Source organism: Triticum aestivum, chromosome 4B (assembly GCF_018294505.1).
Source record: "Triticum aestivum cultivar Chinese Spring chromosome 4B, IWGSC CS RefSeq v2.1, whole genome shotgun sequence".
Classification (NCBI taxonomy): domain Eukaryota; kingdom Viridiplantae; phylum Streptophyta; class Magnoliopsida; order Poales; family Poaceae; genus Triticum; species Triticum aestivum.
The window spans coordinates 616,880,216-616,902,136 of NC_057804.1; positions in this window are offsets into that span (position 1 = coordinate 616,880,216).

Genomic DNA, 21,921 nt, shown 5'->3' on the forward strand with positions numbered 1-21,921 from the left:
TGATGTTCAACAAATTTAAGAATTTGTTGCTTTTAAAGGTGCTTATGAGATTGCCTCTTCTATTGAAAAGTATGATGCTACTCTTTACAAATCTGAAAATTTTGCCATATTTCAATATTGTTATGATAATTATGCTTCTAATGCCTATGTTAAACCATATATTGAGGACTTCCCCGCTATCCAAGAAGAGACTAATATTTCGCAGGAAGCTATGGAAGAAGAAATTGATGAAACAATGAGCTCATTGGATGAAAAAGATGATGAGGAGAGCGAAACAAAAGGAGGAAGAGCGGATTAGCTACCCGTGCCCACCTTCTAATGAGAGTAACCTCCAACTCATAAATTATTTAATTCCCCTTCATGCATACCGAAGGATGATTGCTATGATCCCTTGAATTTGTTTGAAATGTCCCTTTTTGATGATGCTTGCTATGCTTGTGGCCAAGATGCCAATATGAATTATGCTTATGGATATGAACTTGCTATAGTTCCTTATGTTAAACATGAAATTGTTGCTATTGCACCCACGCATGATAGTCCTATTATCTTTTTGAATTCTCCCAACTACACTATATCAGAGAAGTTTGTGCTTAGTAAGGATTATATTGATGGGTTGCCTTTTACCATTGCACATGATGATTTTGATAGATATAATATGCATGTGCTTGCTGCTCCTACTTGCAATTATTATGAGAGAGGAACTACATTTCCACCTCTCTATGTTTCCAACATGATAGAATTGCAAGAGACAGTTTATACTATGCATTGGCCTTTACTTGGTGTGTATGAATTGTTCTTTTATGACATGCCGATGCATAGGAAGAGACTTAGACTTCGTTGTTGCATGATTTATGTTACTTTGTGCTCACTACTAAATTACAAATCATTGTTAATTAAAATTGGATTTGATATACCTTGGGATCCGGGTGGATTCATTACTTGAGCACTAAATGCCTTGCTTAATGCCTTTAATGAAAGCGCTGCCAGGGAGACAACCCGAAAGTTTTGGAGAGTCATTTATTTCTGTTGAGTGCTTTTATATAGTTTAAAAACAAAAAAATAAAGAGGGGAACCTAAAAACCTTTTCAAAAAGGAAAGTGAAAGTAAGAGAGACAAGCATTGTTGAAGTGGGAGAGCTCCTTGAACTTTGTTCATGCTCACGGAAACTTTGTGAATCTTGATTACAGAAACTTTTCATCAAAAATAATTATCCCCTTGTACAATTCCATTGTATTATAAAAATAATGTGCCAAGGTTTGCCTTTAGGATGTTTACAATGCTTGTTGGTTTGTACGGTGCAGGACAAAAACTTTGGCTGTAGTGCGTGATTTTACATTTTTTACTGGAACGTCAATTGGTTCTGATTCTTTTGGCACTGTCTTTCTATACAACTTTTGTATTTTTCCTAATTGTGGTAGAAGTTTTGGGGTACCAGAAGTATGGTGGATGTTCAGATTGCTACAGACTGTTCTGTTTTTGACAGATTCTGTTTTTGATGCATAGTTTGCTTGTTTTGATGAATCTATCAATTTATATCAGTGGGTTAAGCCATGGAAAAGTTATATTACAGTAGACACAATGCGAAAACAAAATTTGAATTGGTTTGCAACAGTACTTAGAGTGGTGATTTGCTTTATTATACTAATGGATCTTACCGAGTTTTCTGTTGAAGTTTTGTGTGGATGAAGTGTCTAAACGAGGAGGTCTCGATATGACGAAAAGGAAGAGAGGCAAAAGCTTAAGCTTGGGGATGCCCGAGGCACCCCAAGTAAATATTCAAGGAGACTCAAGTGTCTAAGCTTGGGGATGCCCCAGAAGGCATCCCCTCTTTCTTCAACTAGTATCGGTATATTTTCATACTCGTTTCGTTTATGCATTATGTGCAAGTCTTGGAGCGTCTTTTGCATTTAGTTTTCACTTTTCTTTTATGCACCATGCTGGTATGAGATAGTCGTTGGTTGTTTTATAGAATGCTCATTGCACTTCACTTAAATCTATTGAGTGTGGCTTTATAGAATGCTTCATATGCTTCACTTATATCATTTGAAGTTTGGATTGCCTGTTTCTCTTCACATAGAAAACCGCCATTTGTAGAAAGCTCTTTCGCTTCACTTATATTTGTTACGCATGGGCATATATTTTGTAGAAAGAATTAAACTCTCTTGCTTCACTTATATCTATGTAGAGAGATGACAGGAATTGGTCAATCACATGGTTAGTCATAAAATCCTACATAAACTTGTAGATCGCTGAATATGATATGTTTGATTCCCTGCAATAGTTTTGTGATATAAAGGTGGTGATATTAGAGTCATGCTAGTGGGTGGTTGTGGATTGTAGAGACACTTGTGTTGAGGTTTGCAAGTCCCGTAGCATGCACGTATGGTAACCGTTGTGTGACAAATTTAAAGCATGGAGTGTTTCTTTGATTGTCTTCCTTATGAGTGGCGAACAGGGACGAGCGATGGTATTTTCCTACCAATCTATCCCCCTAGGGGCATGCGTAGTAGTAATTTGCTTCGAGGGCTAATAAACTTTTACAATAAGTATATGAGTTCTTTATGACTAATTTGAGTCCATGGATTATACGCACTTTTACCTTTCCATCATTGCTAGCCTCTTTCGTACCGTGAATTACCCTTTCTCACCTCGAGAGTTGGTGCAAACTTCGCCGGTGCATCCAAACCCCGTGATACGATACGCTCTATCACACATAAGCCTCCTTATATCTTCCTCAAAACAGCCACCATGCCTACCTATCATTGCATTTCCATAGCCATTCCGAGATATATTGACATTCAACTTTCATCATCATCATATACATGACTTGAGCATTCATTGTCATATTGCTTTGCATGATCATAAGATAGCTAGCATGATGTTTTCATGGCTTGTCTGTTTTTTGGTGTCATTGCTATGCTAGATCATTGCACATCCCGGTACACCGCCGGAAGCATTCATATAGAGTCATATCTTTGTTCCAGTATCGAGTTGTAATATTGGGTTGTAAGTAAATAAAAGTGTGATGATCATCATTATAGAGCATTGCCCCATAAAAAAGAAAAAGGAAAAAAAGGAAAAAAAAGGAAAGGCCAAAGAAGCCTAAATAAAAAAGGGGGCCAAAGAAGCACACCGAAAAAGAAAAAAAAAGAAAGAAAAAAGAAAGAAAAGAAAAGGGGCAATGCTACTATCCTTTTTTCCACACTTGTGCTTCAAAGTAGCACCATGTTCTTCATATAGATCGTCTCCTATGTTGTCAGTTTCATATACTAGTGGGAATTTTTCATTATAGAACTTGGCTTGTATATTCCAACGATGGGCTTCCTCAAATGCCCTAGGTCTTCATGAGCAAGCAAGTTGGATGCACACCCACTTAGTTTCTTTTGTTGAGCTTCCATACACTTATAGCTCTTAGTGCATCCGTTGCATGGCAACCCCTACTCCTCACATTGACATCAATTGATGGGCATCTCCATAGCCCGTTGATTAGCTGCGTTGATGTGAGACTTTCTCCCTTTTTGTCTTCTCCACATAACCTCCATCATTATATTCTATTCCACCTATAGTGTTATATCCATGGCTTGCGCTCATGTATTGCGTGAGGGTTGAAAAAGCTGAAGTGCATTAAAAAGTATGAACCAATTGCTCGGCTTGTCATCGGGGTTGTGCATGATGGGGGCATTTTGTGTGACAGAAATGAAGCATGGCCAAACTATATGATTTTGTAGGGATACGCTTGCTTTTTCCTTGTTGTTTTGAAAAGACATGATTGCTTTATTGGTACGCTCGAAGTATTATTGTTTGTCAAATGATAGACTATTGCTTTGAATCACTCATGTCTTAATATTCATGCCATGATTAGACATATGATCAAGATTATGCTAGGTAGCATTCCACTTCAAAAATTATCTTTTTTATCATTTACCTACTCGAGGACGAGCAGGAATTAAGCATGGGGATGCTGATACGTCTCCGTCGTATCTATAATTTTTGATTGTTCCATGCCAATATTATTCAACTTTCATATACTTTTGGCAACTTTTTATACTATTTTTTGGGACTAACATATTGATCCAGTGCCCAGTGCCAGTTCCTGTCTGTTGCATGTTTTATGTTTCACAGAAAACTCATATCAAACAGAATCCAAACGGGATAAAAATGGACGGAGAATTATTTTGGAATATTTGGGATTTTCCGGAGTAAGAATCAACGCGAAACGGTGTCCGGGGTGGCCACGAGACAGGGGGGCGCGCCCTCCCTCCTGGGCGCGCCCTGGAATCTCGTGGGCCACCCATAAGGTGGTTGACGCTCTTCTTTTGCCACAAGAAAGCTAATTTTACGAGAAAAATCTGGGCGAAAGATTCACCCCAATCGGAGTTACGGATCTCCAGATATAAAAGAAACGGTGAAGGGGTAGAATCTGAGAACACAGAAACAGAGAGATAGATCCAAACTCGGAGGGGCTCTCGCCCCTCCCAAGCCATGGGAGCCAAGGACCAGAGGGGAAACCCTTCTCCCATCTAGGGAGAATGTCAAGGAAGAAGAAGAAGAAGGGGGGCTCTCTCCCCCTTGCTTCCGGTGGCGTCGGAACACCGCTGGGGGCCATCATCATCACCGCGATCTTCACCAACACCTCTGCCATCTTCACCAACACCTCCGTCACCTTCCCCCTCTATCTACAACGGTCCACTCTCCCGCAACCCGTTGTACTCTCTACTTGAACATGGTGCTTTATGCTTCATATTATTATCCAATGATGTGTTGCCATCCTATGATGTCTGAGTAATAGATTTCCATTGTCCTATCGGTGATTGATGAATTGCTATGATTGGTTTGAGTTGCATGTTTTATTACTGGTGTTGTCCTATGGTGCCCTCCGTGTCGCGCAAGCGTGAGGGATTCCCGCTGTAGGGTTTGCAATATATTTATGATTTGCTTATGGTGGGTGGCGTGAGTGATAGAAGAACAGACCCGAGTAAGTAGGTTGTTTGCGTATGGGATAAAGGGGACTTGATGCTTTAATGCTATGGTTGGGTTTTACCTTAATGAACCTTTAGTAGTTGCGGATGCTTGCTAGAGTTCCAATCATAAGTGCATATGATCCAAGTAGATAAAGTATGTTAGCTTATGCCTCTCCCTCAAATAGAATTGCAATAGTGATTACCGGTCTAGTAACGTAGTCAATTGCTTAGGTACAATTTCACAACTCCTACCACCACTTTTCCACACTCGCTATATTTACTTTATTGTTTCTTTATCTAAACAGCCCCTAGTTTATATTTACGTGTTCTTTATTATCTTGCAAACCTATCCAACAACACCTACCAAGTACTTCTAATTTCATACTTGTTCTAGGTAAAGCAAACACTAAGCATGCATAGAGTCGTATCAGTGGCAGATAGGACTTGAGAGAATATTTGTTCTACCTTTAGCTCCTCGTTGGGTTCGACACTCTTACTTATCGAAAGAGGCTACAATTATCCCCTACACTTGTGGGTTATCAGGCGGCGGCTCCATATCATAAAACGCGATGAAACTTTCTCTCTGATTTTTTTCTCCGTGAAACAGAATATATAGAGTTGGACTTGAGGTCGGTGGAGCTCCAGGGGACCCACGAGACAGGGGGGCGTGCCCAGGGGGAGGGGGCGCTCCCCCACCCTCGTGGACTAGGTGTGGGCCCCTGGCCTTGATTCTTTTGCCAGTATTTTTTATATTTTACAAAAGTTATCTCCGCGGATTTTCAGGTCATTCCGAGAACTTCTGTTTTCTGCACAATAAACAACACCATGGCAGTTCTGCTGAAAACAGCGTCAGTCTGGGTTAGTTTCATTCAAATCATGCAAGTTAGAGTCCAAAACAAGGGAAAAAGTGTTTGGAAAAGTAGATACGTTGGAGACGTATCAGGGTGCCACAGGGCATTAGCATCGCTCTTTTCCTTTTGGTGTCTTGATGCCAAAGGGGGAGAGAGTTCTATTAGGTCCTGGGATTTGTATGGGATGTGTTTCATTTGCTTCGGGTTGATAGTTGAACTTGAGGTTTTATTTGCTTTCCTTTAGTGTATGAACCTTGTGGTGTGAGACTTGCATGGTGTGAGACATGCATTCCCATTCTATCCTATCGTATTGTCTTTAAGTTCCTTGCACTCCACTTGTATGCTTATTGTCTATCTTCTGAGTTATTCAGAGTGGTTGGTCTATAAAACCTAGTTGGAGCGTTGATCCTAATGTGTGACTTTGCATTCCAAAAGCAAATCAAAATAGTGCACACATCTAGGGGGAGCCCGTCTGCATTTTCTAGACTTCCAGTGCAAATCTTGTTGTTGTCATCATCCACCAAAAAGGGGGAGATTGTTACGGCATTTTCTGTCTTGGTGTTTTGGTGATGATGACAACCCTCTTTGTGGTCTAATCGTGTGTCAAGTTCTTCAGGTACTTTATGATTCGGTACAAGACTGTTAGCAGTCTACCCGTAGTCTTAGCAGCCTAACTGCAGCTGACTGTGTCGTGCACCTCCTGCACGATCTCCACTCTCCCGCGCATGTCGCGCCCCTGTACAGCGCGCTTCGGCGCCTCCTGTTGTAACTCCATATATTGATGATCAACACGCAGTCTGCACCCAAGGTGCATTGGACTCCCTTTCCACTTGTCTACATGTATCAGACGCTGGCATCGTCCTGCGCCTGTAACTCCTTCCGCTCCCACTCTTCCTCCCGGCGTCGGACATGGCTGCACCACCACCGCCGCCCCCACCCCCTCCCCCACCGCGCCGCGATCTTGCAGGCGCCATGGATGCTGCTGCCTCGCCCGCTTCCGGGCGCCCTGCCCTGCTCACACCTGCGGCTCTCGCGGCTGCCCTTCCCGGCGCCGGCTCCGCTCCGATCGCCGTCGCGCCCATCGTGGCATCCCCTTCGCTACTCTCTGGCATCTTCATCAACCAGCATGTGCCGCTCGTCCTCAACCTCACTCGGCCCAACTTCTCCCAGTGGCGGACGCTTTTTGAGGTGACCTTCCAGAAGACGGGGGTGGTCTCTCATCTCTCCGGGCCGCCTCACCCCACCGACCCCGCTTGGGTGCAAGATGACGCGCACATCGTCTCGTGGCTGTACACCCGCATCAGTCCGGAGATCTTCGGGCTGGTTCACCAGTGCAGAGCCACGGCCGCCGAGCTGTGGGCAGCGATCGCCTCCCTCTTCCTGGAGAACCACGAGCACCAAGCCGTCTTCCTCGCCACCGAGTTTCGACGCATAGATCAGGGATCAGGCTCCGTCATGTCCTACTTCATGCACCTCAAAGAATACGCGGATCGCCTGGCAGACCTCGGGGAGCTCGTCACCGATCGGGACCAGGTTCTGAACATGTTTCGTGGCCGGCATCCTCGTCTTCGCTACGCCATACCTATACTGACGATGCAAACCCCCTTCTCGACGTTTCTCCGCTGTCGTGCCTTCCTCCTCCTTGAGGAAAGCCGCCAGGCACCGGAGAACTCCACCGACATGGCGCTTCATGCTACCCGCGCTCCCTCCGGCTCCAACTCCGGTGGGCCCCCCCATGGTGGCGGTAGCAACCGCCGCAACGGGGGTCGTGGCAAGGGCAAGGGCAAGGCCGTCGATCACTCCGGTGGTGCCTCCTCCTCGCGCTCCCATGCTCTGTCTCCACCTTGGACGGGCATGGTGCACGCCTGGCCCATGCCCTGGCTTCCGCACGCTCCTGGATCCGGAGTGCTCGGACCACGCCCTGGCGCTCCTGCGTTGTTTGCGGGCATCGCTTCGCACCACGGCGTCCCACCTACGATCTCGCCCGGCGCCCCGCCCATCGTCTGGACGCCCGGTGTTGTGCACCCCCACCTGCTGTACGGAGCACCAACAACGAGTGCCCCTCCATCCGCTCCCGTGTGGGATCGGGCGGCCCTTGTGTAGGCCCTCAACGCCCTCGGAGTGCAGTAGCAGCACACCGTTGCTTCGGGTGCGGATTGGTACCTTGACACTGGTGCACATCACACATGGCGTCCATGTCAGGTATGCTCTCTTCGTCTCATCCCTGTCATTCTTCAGGCATTGTGTTCGGCAATGGTTCATCGCTTGCGGTCACGCACATGGGTCATGCCTCCATCCCCACTACCAGTTCCCCCCTCTCTCTAAACCACGTCCTTGTTTCGCCGCACCTAATCAAAAACCTCATATCTGTTAAGAAACTTGCACGCGACAACCCTGTTAACATTGAGTTTGATGATATTGGTTTTTTTGTCAAGGATCGAAGGATGAAGAGGGTGATCCTCCGATGTAAAGACCCTGAAGATGACCTCTACCCTGTGTCCCTGCCCGCACCACACCAAGCACTTACTGCCGTCTCCACCGATCTGTGGCACCATCGCCTGCGGCACCCGCACCACGACGCTCTTCGACTTGCGCTCCGGCACTCCTCTGAAGCAGCTCACGGCGTGCCCTCCTCTATCTGTCATGCATGCCAATTAGGAAAAAGCACTCATCTGCCATTTAGTTTCTCTGAACATTTGTCGTATTTCCCTTTTCAGTTAGTGCATTGTGATGTCTGGACCTCCCCTGTAACTAGTAATTCTGGTTTGCAGTATTATCTAGTTGTGCTTGATGATTACAGCCATTTTGTGTGGACTTTACCTCTCCGCCACAAATCTGATGTGTTGCCCACGCTACAACAATTCCAAGCCCTAGTACGTACTCACTTCCAGCTCGACATCCTCACTATCCAAACCGATAACGGCCGGGAATTCGACAACCATGCAGCGCGTGCGTTCCTATCCATGCATGGCATCCTTCTTCGTATGTCCTACCCATATACTTCCCGCCAGAATGGACGAGAAGAGCGCATCCTTAGAACACTTAATGACATCGTTTGCACCATCCTAATACATGCCAACATGCCATTCACGTACTGGGCCGAGGCGCTGAACAAAGCCACGTTCTTGCTTAATCGCCGTCCATGTCGTTCCCGTCAGTCCCACACCCCCTTCTACCTACTCTTCGGTGTCCATCCCGATTATTCAGCCATGCGAGTGTTCGGATGCCTCTGTTACCCAAACCTCTCAGCCACTGCTGCCCACAAGCTTGCCCCTTGATCTGCCCCTTGTGTTTTCCTTGGGTACTCGCTGGATCACAAGGGGTATCAATGCCTAAACCAAGCCACCAATCGAGTCATCAACTTGTGTCACGTTGTGTTCGACGAGACCCAATTCCCCTTCCGTCCCACGGTGACCGTGCCGCCCCTCACTCCGGATGATGAGCAGCCGGCACCTCCCTTCCCGCACCTCATCCCACAGTGCGCCACCACCGTACGCCCCGCGCCGGGCCTGACTCCATACCTAACCCTCACTGATCACGCTGCCGAAGTAGCCAGCTCGGGCGCTGTGGTCACTCCACCTGCTACCTTGCCGACACCACCCACATGTGATAACGCTGCCAATGCAGCCACACCCGCATGCGATAATGCTGCCATGGCCGCAGATCCACCAAACCCGCTGGCAACCTCTCCCACTGTCACGTTGCCTTCGCCACTGGCGCCCCGTTGTCCTCGCGCTCCCCGCCCAGCACCCATACCCACCCACCCAATGACGACACGAGCGCAGCATGGTGTCTTTCGTCCCAACCCCAAGTATCATGAGAGTCACACTGCCTCCACCATATCTCCTGTTCCCACCTCTGTGCGTACCGCTTTGCGTGACCCAAACTGGTGAGCTGCGATGCAGGATGAATACAGGGCCCTGATGGCGAACAGGACATGGACGCTCGTGCCGCGCCCCGCTGGTGCCAATATCGTCTCCGGCAAATGGCTCTTCAGGAACAAATTCAAGGCTTACGGATCGCTCGAACGCTACAAGGCCAGGTGGGTCGTCCGCGGCTTCTCTCAACGGCCGAGTGTTGACTTCGACGAGACGTTCTCCCCCGTCGTCAAGTCCGCCACCATTCGCGCGGTTCTCGCCATTGCGGCTGCTCGAGACTGGCCGGTGCATCAAATGGACGTCAACAACGCGTTCCTGCAGGGTTACCTCACCGAGCGCGTCTACTGCCAGCAACCGACCGGCTTCCTCGACGACAGCCGCCCCCAGCACGCCTGCCTCCTCGACAGGTCTCTGTACGGGTTGAAGCAGGCACCCCGTGCTTGGTTTGATCGCTTCGCGACACACCTCCGACGGATGGGTTTCGTGGCCGCACGGTCAGACCCGTCCTTATTCGTGCTTCAACGCTCTAGTGAGACAGCCTACTTGCTGTTGTACGTGGATGATATCGTTGTCACTGCGTCGCGCCCTGCTCTCCTCCGACAACTACAATAGCAGCTCTTGTCCGAGTTCTCGATGAAGGACCTCGGCCCTCTACACTATTTCCTTGGGATCAGGGTCACCCACGACGCCACCGGCTTCTTCCTCTCACAGAGAAAGTACGCCGATGAGTGTAAGTGCATCTAGTGCCACCCCTAGTGGGTTTTGGAGTATTGACGACAAAGTTAGTTGAGGGACTAATGCGTTTGTGAGAATTGCAGGATAACGCAGGTAGTGTCCCTCATTGATTCGGTTTACCTACCGGAGATGACCCCTAAAAATGTATGAAGACATTGACGATAATGGTGGTATGTGAAGATATTCATATTGAAGACTATGACATGAGAAGACATTGAGTGAAGACTATGAAGCGCGAAGACTGTGTTGTTTCGTTGTTTCCTTTCCTTCTATGTTGAGTCATAGGAACCACCGTACTGTTAAGTGGGGTCCAAGTGAACAAAGTCAGGATGACTGAAGTGATGCTCAACCCAAATCCTATGTCTTCGAGCGAAGACAATGAGAGCAAATCTTATCTAGAGCTGGATGAGTCAGCTTTGCTTGTAGCCCAAGTAAAGTTGACATGTGTGTTTGAAATCTGACCGTTGGAACACGTGTCAGTTCCTTAGTGACCCAGGGTCATTTCGGACATATCAGGTCGGGTTGCCTTGTGGCTATAAATAGCGCACCCCCTACACCATAAATTGGTGGCTTCTCAGTGTTGGTTTACGGCTTTTGTTGTTTGACAGCAACCCACCTCGAAGCCTTTGAGAGAGAGAGAAATCCTTGCGAGGACAAAGCCCAAACACCCAGAGCCAAAGAGTGTTAGGCATCACTGAAGTCTTGCTATCTGAGTGACCTGAAGACTTATTACACTTGAGGACTGTGTATCCTCCAGCCGGTTAGGCGTCGCGTTCTGAGCATCCAAGAGTCATTGTGGATCGCCGGTGAATGAAGTCTGTGAAGGTTCGGAAGTCTACCTTGAAGACTTACCAGAGTGATTGGGCGAGGACTGTGTGTCCTTAGCTCAAGGGGAATACGGTGAAGACGCGGTCTTCTGAGTTGAATCTCAGCCTCCCTAAACAGATGTACAGTTGTCACAGCAACTGGAACTGGTCCAACAAATCTTGTGTCTTCAACAAGTGACTGGTTCTATCCTTTCCCTCCCTTTACATTGAGTTTGTCTTCTTGAAGTCATTGCCTATTTGTCATACCTGTTTGACTTCATTGCTTGACTACTATTGTTGGTTGGCTTCATACTATCTTCCATCCTGATCCTTACTACCAAGCTGCTATTAGTGTTTGTACTTTCACATTATTGCATACATGACTATGGTTTGCTTGTTGTAGTCTATCTTCCGCTGCATATCAATCAGGTCATTTCTATTGTTTGTCTTCGAAACTTCCACGTTTTGAAGACTTTGATAAAAATCGCCTATTCACCCCCCCTCTAGTCGATAACTAGCACTTTCAATTGGTATCAGAGCAAGGTACTCCCTTGTTCTGTGTGATTCTGTTTAACCACCTGGAGTTTAGCTATGTCGACTGCAGGGATAATCAAGGTCTCTGCTGCTTGCCCCGTGTTCGATGGAACTGAATATCCCTACTGGAAGAATAAGATGCGCATGCATCTTGAAGCCATTGATGTCGACCTCTGGTATGTCATCAAGAACGGCGTTCCCAAAACTGGTGAAGGTGTCACCCTACTGATGTCAAGAAGTTCATTCAACTGGACTCCACTGCAAAGAACATCATCTGTGGTCATCTGACCAAAGGACAGTATGGCCGTGTGAGTGCTCTGGAGACGTCAAAGCTAGTCTGGGACTTGCTATCCAAGGTCAACGAGGGCGTCTCAACTCAGAGAGACCAAAGGATCAGTGTTCTTCGCAACCTCTTCAACCGCTTCAAGAGAAACAACAATGAAAATGTCCAGCTCACGTTTGATCGCCTCACCGACATCACAAATGAGCTTCAGGCTCTCGGTGCCACTGAGATTACCAAGCATGAAATCATCAAGACACTACTGAGATCACTTGATAGCTCCTTTGACACCCTTGCCCTCATGATACAAGAACGCCCTGACTTCAAGACACTCGATCCATCTGATATACTTGAGAAGCTCAACACACATGAGTTCCAGCTTTCTGAAAAGAGAGATATCTATGGTCCTAACTATGGCCGAACTCGCGCTTTGAAGGCAAAAGTTGTTTCCTCATCTGAAGAAGAATCTGACTGCGGTTCTGATGATCCTGAAGACATTGGAAAGGAACTTGCTATGCTTGTGAAGAAGTTCCAGAAGTTCACCAAGAAGAGGGGCTTCAGAAAGTCTTCACGATCTAGATCAATAAATGATGAAGCTTCCACTCATGACAACAAGAAGAGAACATGTCACAAGTGCAAGAAACCTGGACACTATATCTCTGAGTGTCCATAGTGGGACAATGAGAAGAAGAAGAAGAGCAAGGAATATGATTCTGATGACAAGAAGAAGAAGAAATCTTCAAAGTCTTCTTCCAAGTCCTCATCAAGGTCTTCATCTCATAAGAAGATCTCATCTGGCAAGGCTCGTCCTTTTGTTGGCAAGGAAATGGATTCAGAGGAGGAGTCTGCTTCTGAGGAGGCGGAGGTGGGGTCTAAAGAGGAGTCCGACCTTGGCGTTGCAAGTCTGTCTCTAGCCACAGCCTATGTTGCCAAGTCCATCTTCAACACTGAAGATAATGACTTCCACACCAACGCTGAAGCTGATGACAAGGACGATCCTGCTCCCACCTACTGCTTCATGGCACGTGGTGCCAAGGTAAAATCATGTGATGCTTACTTTCAAACATCAAGTGAAGATGACTCTGATTGTGAATCCAAGCCCAGCTACAAAACACTTGCTAAAATTGCAACTAAACAACAAAAAGCTATGGAACATACTCAAAAACTGTTAGACAAAAGCGATGACCTGTTGGACGCGGAAATGACACGTTCACAGTCCTTAGTTGAAGACATAAAAAATCTTCATGCTAAGTACCAAGAACTTGAAAGTCTTCATGAGACGCTCTCAACCACTTACGAAAAGCTCTCCTATGATTATCTTCAAAGGAAGCAAGATCTTGAGAAATTGAAAGCGGGTCATGAAGATCTTCAAATGGAGAATGAGTCACTTTGCGCTCAACAGATCAGTTCCGCTCAGGATGGATTTGAACCACCATGTCTAAAATGCATTGAGCATGATAATGCTACCTCTGTTGCTGAATGTTCCACTGCTGCTACTGTTGCATTGTCTTCAACTACTGATGTGGTAACTAACCCCTCTGTGGAGGATACCACTACTATTGCTGATGAAAATGCTAGGTTGAAGACATTGCTTGAAACAGGGATGTATAAAAGTCTGAAAGGACATCAGACACTTTGCGATGTCCTCAAAAAGCAAATTCTGAACCGAAACCCTAGGAAAGAGGGTGTTGGGTTCGAGAGGAAAATGAATGTTGATGGTTCCTACTGGGAGCCTGAGCAGTATCCCAAAACCACATGGGTTGCTGCAAAGGGACCTTCAGTGGATCCATCCACCTTATCTGGCTTTACCTGTGCTAATCCTATTATCATTGATGAATCCTTTGATGCAAACTATAAACAGTTCAAAAATCAGAATGGTGAAGTGTTTGCCAGGTATATTGGTACTAACTGCAGGAATGGACCACCTATGAAGAAGATCTGGGTTCCCAAAAGCTGTCTTGAGAATCTTCTAGTGAATGTGATCATGCCACCACCAGGGAAGAAGACAAACCCCAGACCTATGGCTTCATATGGCCCAAAGGCTTCATACAGATACAGGACTCACCTGAGTCACCCTAACGCCAATGTTTTGCAAGGAAATCATACTCAAACTTATGAATATGAGCGTGTGTCCTCAAACCGCTATGTTCGTAGAACTAAGAACTTTTCCGCTTATTCATATGAGTATCATTCATCTCCTGCAAGGCTATTTGCTAGGGCTCCAAAGCCTAAGTTCTCAGATGTTGCACTTAGACTCATTGCTTCTAAGCCACCCCTGAAGATGTGGGTGGTGAAGAAGAATTAACTTTCTTTTGCAGAATGAGGTCTCCAGCCTGCTATCTAAGGCGTCCGATACTATTGTTGGGGACCTAAAACAAATTAAGGGACGCATGATAAAATGGTCTTACTATGTATTTCACATGTGAATCGCTTACCAGTCATACTATGAGTCCTAACCTTGATCTAAGCCATGATAATCCTTGTGTGCGTTAAATGCTTATGCTTCACAACACTCTTTGTGAAGCCTATCCTCCTAACTGCACTGTAGGGTATGACACCTCATGCTTCAGAATGGATTATTGACAGCGGATGCACTAATCATATGACTGGTGATCGAAGTCTTCTCATGGACTCAACCTTACATCCATCAGACAAGAGTCACATCACATTTGCTGACACTGGTAAAAGCAAGGTATTGGGTCTAGGTAGAGTTGCAATCTCAAAGGATCAACACATGGATAAAGTGATGCTTGTTGAATCCCTTGGGTTCAACTTAATGTCTGTCTCAATGCTTTGTGACTTGAACATGATTGTGCTATTCGGAAAATATCGTTGCCTTGTACTAATGGAATCTGACAAGTCTCTAGTCTTTGAAGGGTATCGGAAAGATGATCTATACATGGTAGATTTCTCAGCAGGTCCACAGCTTGCCGTATGTCTTCTTGCAAAAGGTTCAGAATGCTGGCTCTGGCATCGGAGGCTGGGGCACACTGGCATGAGGAACTTACACACACTCATCAAGAAGAAGCATGCCATAGGCATCGAGGGTGTTAAGTTCAAGAAGGATCACTTGTGTGGTGCCTGCGAAGCTAGAAAGATGACTAGGGTAAAGCACCCCTCGAAGACAATCATGACGACATCTCAACCCTTTGAGCTGTTGCACATGGACTTATTTGGCCCTACTCACTACTCCACCCTCACAACAACTACCTGTCTCTATGGCTTCGTCATTGTTGATGACTACTCAAGATATACATGGGTGCACATAATTCTCTACAATACTGAAGTGCAAGATGTCTTCAGACGCTTCGCCAATCGTGCCATGAACAATTATGGCGTCAAGATCAAGCATATCAGAAGTGACAACGGCACTGAGTTCAAGAACACCAGGCTTGATCTTTATCTGGATACAATGGGAATCACTCATGAGTTTTCTGCTCCATACACACCTCAGCAAAATGGCATTGTAGAGCGCAAAAACAGAACCCTCATTGAGATGGCTCGAACAATGCTCGACGAGTACAAGACACCAAGAAAGTTCTGGCCTGAAGCTATTGATACATCATGTCACATCATCAATCGTGTTTACATCCATAAGCTTCTGAACAAAACATCCTATGAGCTCCTTACTGGCAAGAAGCCAAATGTCAGCTACTTCAGAGTATTTGGTGCTAGGTGCTGGATCACGGATCCCCATCACAAGTCAAAATTTACACCTAAGGCTCACGAAGGCTTCATGCTCGGTTACGGAAAGGACTCGCACTCTTACAGAGTCTTCAACCTCTATCTCTACAAAATCGTTGAAACTGTGGACGTGTGATTTGATGAAACCAATGGTTCACAAAGAGAGCTCCTGCCAAGTACTTTAGATGAAGCTCCGCCCAGCGAATCTATCAAGATGATGGGAACCGGTGAAATCATGCCTTCTGAAGCACAGCCTGAAGAGGAACTTATCATTTCTACACCAAACCAACCTGAAGACAATACTCAGACCGAAGACAATCCTTCCAATGATGACAATGATCAGCAAGAGCAAGGTCTTCGTCCAGTTCATCCTCGTGTTGCAAATGAAGTACAAATTGAGAAGATAATTGATAGCATCAATGCACCTGGTCCACTTACTCGCTCAAGAGCAACACAATTAGCAAATTTCTGTGGGCACTTTTCATTTATGTCAATATCAGAACCCAAGAAAGTTGCTGAAGCCTTTATGGAACCTGAATGGATTCAAGCTATGCTAGAAGAACTTCAACAGTTCAAGCTGAACAATGTTTGGGAACAAGTCAAGCGTCCTGACCCTCGCAAGCATAACATTATTGGAACAAAATGGATATATCGAAACAAGCAAGATGAGCATGGTCAAGTCGTCAGAAACAAAGCACGTCTTGTGGCTCAAGGATATACTCAAGTTGAAGGAATTGACTTCGATGAAACATTTTCTCCTGTGGCTAGGCTTGAAGCTATTCGCATACTGCTAGCCTATGCTCACCACCACAACATCTTACTATATCAAATGGATGTGAAGAGTGCATTCCTCAACGGCAAGATTGAAGAAGTATACGTTGCTCAACCACCTGGCTTTGAAGATCCAAAACATCCTGATATGGTGTACAAGCTAAACAAAGCACTGTATAGCCTCAAACAAGCTCCTCGCGCTTGGTATGATACGATCAAAGACTTCCTGAAGAGCAAAGGCTTCAAACCCGGATCCCTCGATCCCACACTCTTCACGAAGACTTATGATGGTGAACTGTTTGTGTGCCAAATATATGTGGATGACATTATCTGCGGCTGCACCAACCAGAAGTATAGTGATGAGTTTGGATACATGATGCAAGAGCAATATCAGATGTCCATGATGGGTGAGCTGAAGTTCTTCCTTGGTCATCAAATTCGTCAGCAAAGGAATGGCATCTTCATATCTTAAGAAAAATATCTCAAAGATTGTTTGAAGAAGTTCGGAATGCAAGATTGCAAAGGTTACACGATGCCAATGCCAGCCAAACACCATCTGGGTCCCGACGACAATGGTAAAGAGTTCGATCAAAAGGTATACCGCTCCATGATTGGTTCTTTACTTTACCTATGTGCATCTAGGCTAGATATTATGCTTAGTGTTTGCATGTGTGCTCGATTCCATGCGGCACCAAAGGAATCGCATCACTTAGCTGTGAAGCGAATTCTTCGATATTTGGCTTACACCCCAACACTCGGATTATGGTATCCAAAGGGCTCAAAATTTGATCTGGTTGGATTCTCGGATGCTGATTATGCTGGTGACAAGGTAGATCGCAAGTCTACATCAGACACATGTCACTTTCTGGGACGATCACTTGTCTGTTGGTCTTCAAAGAAGCAAAGTTGTGTATCACTCTCAACTGCTGAATCTGAATACATTGCTGCTGGATCTTGCTATGCTCAGCTTCTGTGGATGAAGCAAACTCTCAAGGACTATGGCGTCAATCTGAAACAAGTACCACTCTTCTGCGACAACGAAAGCGCCATCAAGATTGCCAACAATCCAGTCCAGCACTCGAAGACAAAGCACATTGAAATTCCTCATCACTTTCTCAGAGATCATGTCATGAAGAAAGATATTGACATCATTCACGTCAACACTGAAGAGCAACTGGCAGATATCTTCACAAAGCCCTTCGATGAGAAAAGGTTTTGCAAGTTATGGTGTGAGCTAAATATCTTGGAATCCTCAAATGTCATGTGATCAGGCACACATCCTAACACTTATGCATGTTGATGACTTAGATGTGCAACACAATAAGTAAAGTATATCTTCAATCAATGAAGACTTACATTCTGAGTGTGAATTCATTAACGTGGAATTTGACTTCGAAGCGCCACGATAATTGTGCGTCGTGTCTGGGTCTAATACTTCCTATACGGTGGGTAACGCCACCACCAAATTTCATGGTTTGAAGTGTTTCACTCATGGCGTTATTTTTGCAATGTCTTCGCATTTGGTTTGTCTTCAATTTCAACTTATCTTCATGATTTACTTCACTATGCTGATATGATTGCTTTCTGATATATATTAGTGTTTTGTCCTCTACAACATTCGCTTATAGCTATGTCTTCCTTGTTGAATCTTTTGAACTAAGTGAATGTGATCAGACCCTAATCTCTCTATGCTTTCTATCTCAAACTCTATCTGTCCAAACCATATGCATTCTATTGAAACTGTCGAATGTCTTCTCTGCGTCCTTGTCAGCAGAAGACACAGAGACAAACATTAAGTCTGTTTTAAATGATTCATCCTTATTGACTGAAATCCGGAGAAGCCGGAACAACCATCCGACAAGCCTGGCGGGCGTGGGAACATGGGACAACTCTGAGTATGTTGCATGCTTGCCATGTGCCCCTCAGATGTGAACCGCCAGGGGCACCTGCGTAATTGCGCTATGCCGCACACTTCCTTATAAATATACGTCCCCTGTGGTAAAGAAAACCTTCTTCCACCTCTCCAGCTCATCAAAACCCTAGCGCCGCCACTAGCTCTTGACAACGCCAGCGACGAAGCGCTTAGCTGCCGCGACTTCTCCGACGCCGTCCTCACGCCGGCCGTGGACATCGTCCTCTCCGCCACCGCAGTAGGTGTCCTCCGTGTCGGGGAGGCTGATCCACGAACACCTATGGGGACCGGCGGATCGGGCCCCTTTCGGTTCGGCGGGGGGCGGCGATCGCATGAAGAGCGGATCGAGGCGAAGCACACGAGCGGTTTTACCCAGCTTCGGAGCTCTCCGGAGAGATAATACTCCTACTGCTGCATGTCTGAGTGTATTGAGTTCTTGCTCGGGAGCGCTGAGTGCTACAGTACACACCAGCTGCTAACGAGACCGAGCGTGAGTGTTTTTCTGCCTTCCCCACCCCCCTACGTTGCGCATGGGCCTCCTTTTATATGCTAAAGGGGTCACCGACAGGTGGCAACGTAGACAAGGGTAAAAATGGAAAAGGAATTGGGGTTGGTACAGCTACCTGTACAGTGTATCATACCTAACCCTGACGGCAGGGGACAAAGGCATTAAATGCCCGTCTACGTCGCCCAAATAGTGCAAAAAGGGACCGTTAGGGACGCCACCGCTCGCCACGATGGCAATCTTGTCAGCGCCGCTTGCCACCGCGCACCGCTGGCTGCACAGCCTCTTGCCACGCGCGCCTGGAAAGGCCACAGGGCGACACGTTGGTGGATGTGCTGGAGCGCGGGTACAGGGTGGTAGCTTTGCCGCGGCAAGTGCCTTGCCGCGGTCATTGTCTTGTCACGTCCGGAAGCTTGTCGCTCACCGGGCCTCGCCGGGACGCGTGGCGCGTCGCGACAAGTTCCTTGAGATGCCTTGGTTGGCCTTCCCGGCAAGCTCCTCTTGTCGGGGCCTTGTCTCCTTGGCTTGAATACTTTGTTCTTGAATGGCTCCACAGGAACCACGGAGGACCTTGGCGGTCACCCGACAAGCCTTGCCGCGGGGTGCTGCAACTGCCCGTGCACAAGTTCGGGATACTAGGGTACCCCTACTCTAGTACACCGACAGGAGCCCCCGGGCCTGGGCCACACACGGTGCCGAGCGCTGTTGGGCCAGGCCCAAAACAGGGCACGGGCACGCGCGGCCTAGGTTACGCCGTATCTCACTGTATCCACCGCGCCCTCCCCGAACGGCACGCGTCGAATGCGGCATCGTGGGAGAGATCGTGGGTGGTTTCTTTATTTGGAAAGACGGAATACCCGCCCCTCCCTCTTTATAAGCAGGGGAAACAGGGGCAGTTCGCCCATCTCGCCGGTTGCTACTCCGATCTCAGAAATCTCCGCCGCTCCCCCCTTCTTCCCAAAGCTGAAAGAGAGCAGCGCTCCGCCCCCCATCGCCACCAGCATCACCAATGCCGTCGATCTCCCCCACCACCTCCGCCATGGCTCCGAAAGCTGACAAGGGGAAGGTCGTGAAGTCGGCCGAGGCGCAGCGGCTCGCGGCGCTGCGAAAGGAGAGGGCAATCTCCCCCCCCCCCCAGCTCGCCGCGAAGGAGATGAGGGAGTACTACTACCTCTTCTGGTCGACGGAGACGCGAGCGCATCCGCGTACGAAGGTACTCCTAGCTGCCGCTTCGGAACTGGCTCCGAATGGATACCCTTTCTTCGCGTTGTTCTTCTACTGCGGGCTCTGCCCGCCTTTCTCTGAATTTTTCTGCGATATCATGAACACCTACGGGTTACGCCTCCTTGACTTCACCCCCAATGCTGTTCTGACCATGGCAATTTTCGCACATCTCTGCGAAAACTTTGTCGGAGTCTATCCAAATGTAGCTCTTTTCCGCCACTTCTTTATGCCCCGAGTTGAGAGAGGGGAGCCTTTATCCGGCGGAATCGCCTGGATCTCGAGAGTCGGCAAGAAGGAAGCTTATCTGGAGGGAGAGCTCCGCAGCAAGTGGGAGGAATGGAGAGCAGACTAGTGCTGGATTGTCGAGGAGAACCCGCAGCCATTTACCGCCCAGCGCCAAGCCCCAATAGCGTGCGGCAACGATTGGAGCAACGTGGCCCCGGAAGACGATAGGCTGAAGATTGCCGTTACCCGGATCCTATGCCTCAGGCTTGCCGGGCTCACTGTAGGCGCCGTTGGCGCAGATTTTCTTCGTCGCCGCATCGCCCCCCTGCAGGAGAGGAGGAGACCCGCCTGGGAGTTCCAGAATGCAGCGGATATCATTTCGCTCTGCAACAACTCCTCGCTCGACCGCATCTGTGCAATGATGCCGCTCTGCGATTCGCATGGAATTGTTCCAACTTGGCAAGAGCCCGCAGACGACGTCGTGCAGGAGTTCTTTGACGGCTTGGTAGAAGTGGCAGTCCGCTCCGATGAACAAAAGAGCCTCACTCGTGACACCATCGATGCGGAGATGCAGCGCATCGCCACTAGGCTGGAAGAGGCGGCAGCAGCCGCTGCCGCGGGCGAATTCGGATTCACCGTGGAGGAGGCAAAGGCAGCAAAGGCGGTAAGCCTTGTCGAGCGAGAGGAGCTTGCCGGCGAGGAAGAGCTTGTCGGGCCTGAAGCCGAGTCGAGCGAGCCCGCCGAGGGCGCGAGCGACTCGTTGAAGATCGGCTCCTCCTCCTCCCCACCTTCAGCTAGCTTGCCGCAAGCGGAGCCCCCAGCTCCACCAAGAAGGCGTCTCCGCAAGGCTGGGGACGTAGCGGGGCGGCAGACGAGTCAACAGCCGTCGTGCCGTGCGACGTGCTCTACCACGGCAAGCACTGTTGCCGCGGGAGCGCCTCACGCCGCTGCAGCAACTGGAGCGGGGTCTTCCCGGTCCACCGCTGCTGCTCCTGCCAAGCGGACAAGGGAACCTACTCCTCCACCTCGTCGCACCGGAGGCGAGCCGGACTTCGATCTCTCCGCGCTCAGCTCCGACTAGGAAGAAGAAGAGTAAGATTCTTTGCTGTACTTGTAGTTCTTCAATTTTTGTTGCATTGTCTTGTATCTGATTTGCTTCACTCTGAACCCATTCCTTTTCAGGACGCTGGCCCAGGGAGCGGCAAAGAGAGCCAAGGTCCCGGTGATTGTCATCGAGGACGAACCCACCGCGACGGCAGGGGGTGTGTCCGAGACCACCTTGCCGGACCCGGCAACTATTCCCCAAAGCAGCCCCCAGCGCAGCCCCCAGCGTAAGTATATGGTTTACTTCCTGCTGTCAGGCGCGCATGGGTGCTTTTTCTTTGCTGATATCTGACTGTTGGTTTGTGTAGGAGCAGAGCAGCTTCACCAGGAGTGCCCGGAAGCCGCTCCCGAAATGCCATCTGCTTCAACTACACCACCAAGGGAGGATTCCCCGGCAAGGGAGCGTTCTCCGGCAAGGGAGAATTCTCCAGCAAGGGACAGTTCTCCGGCA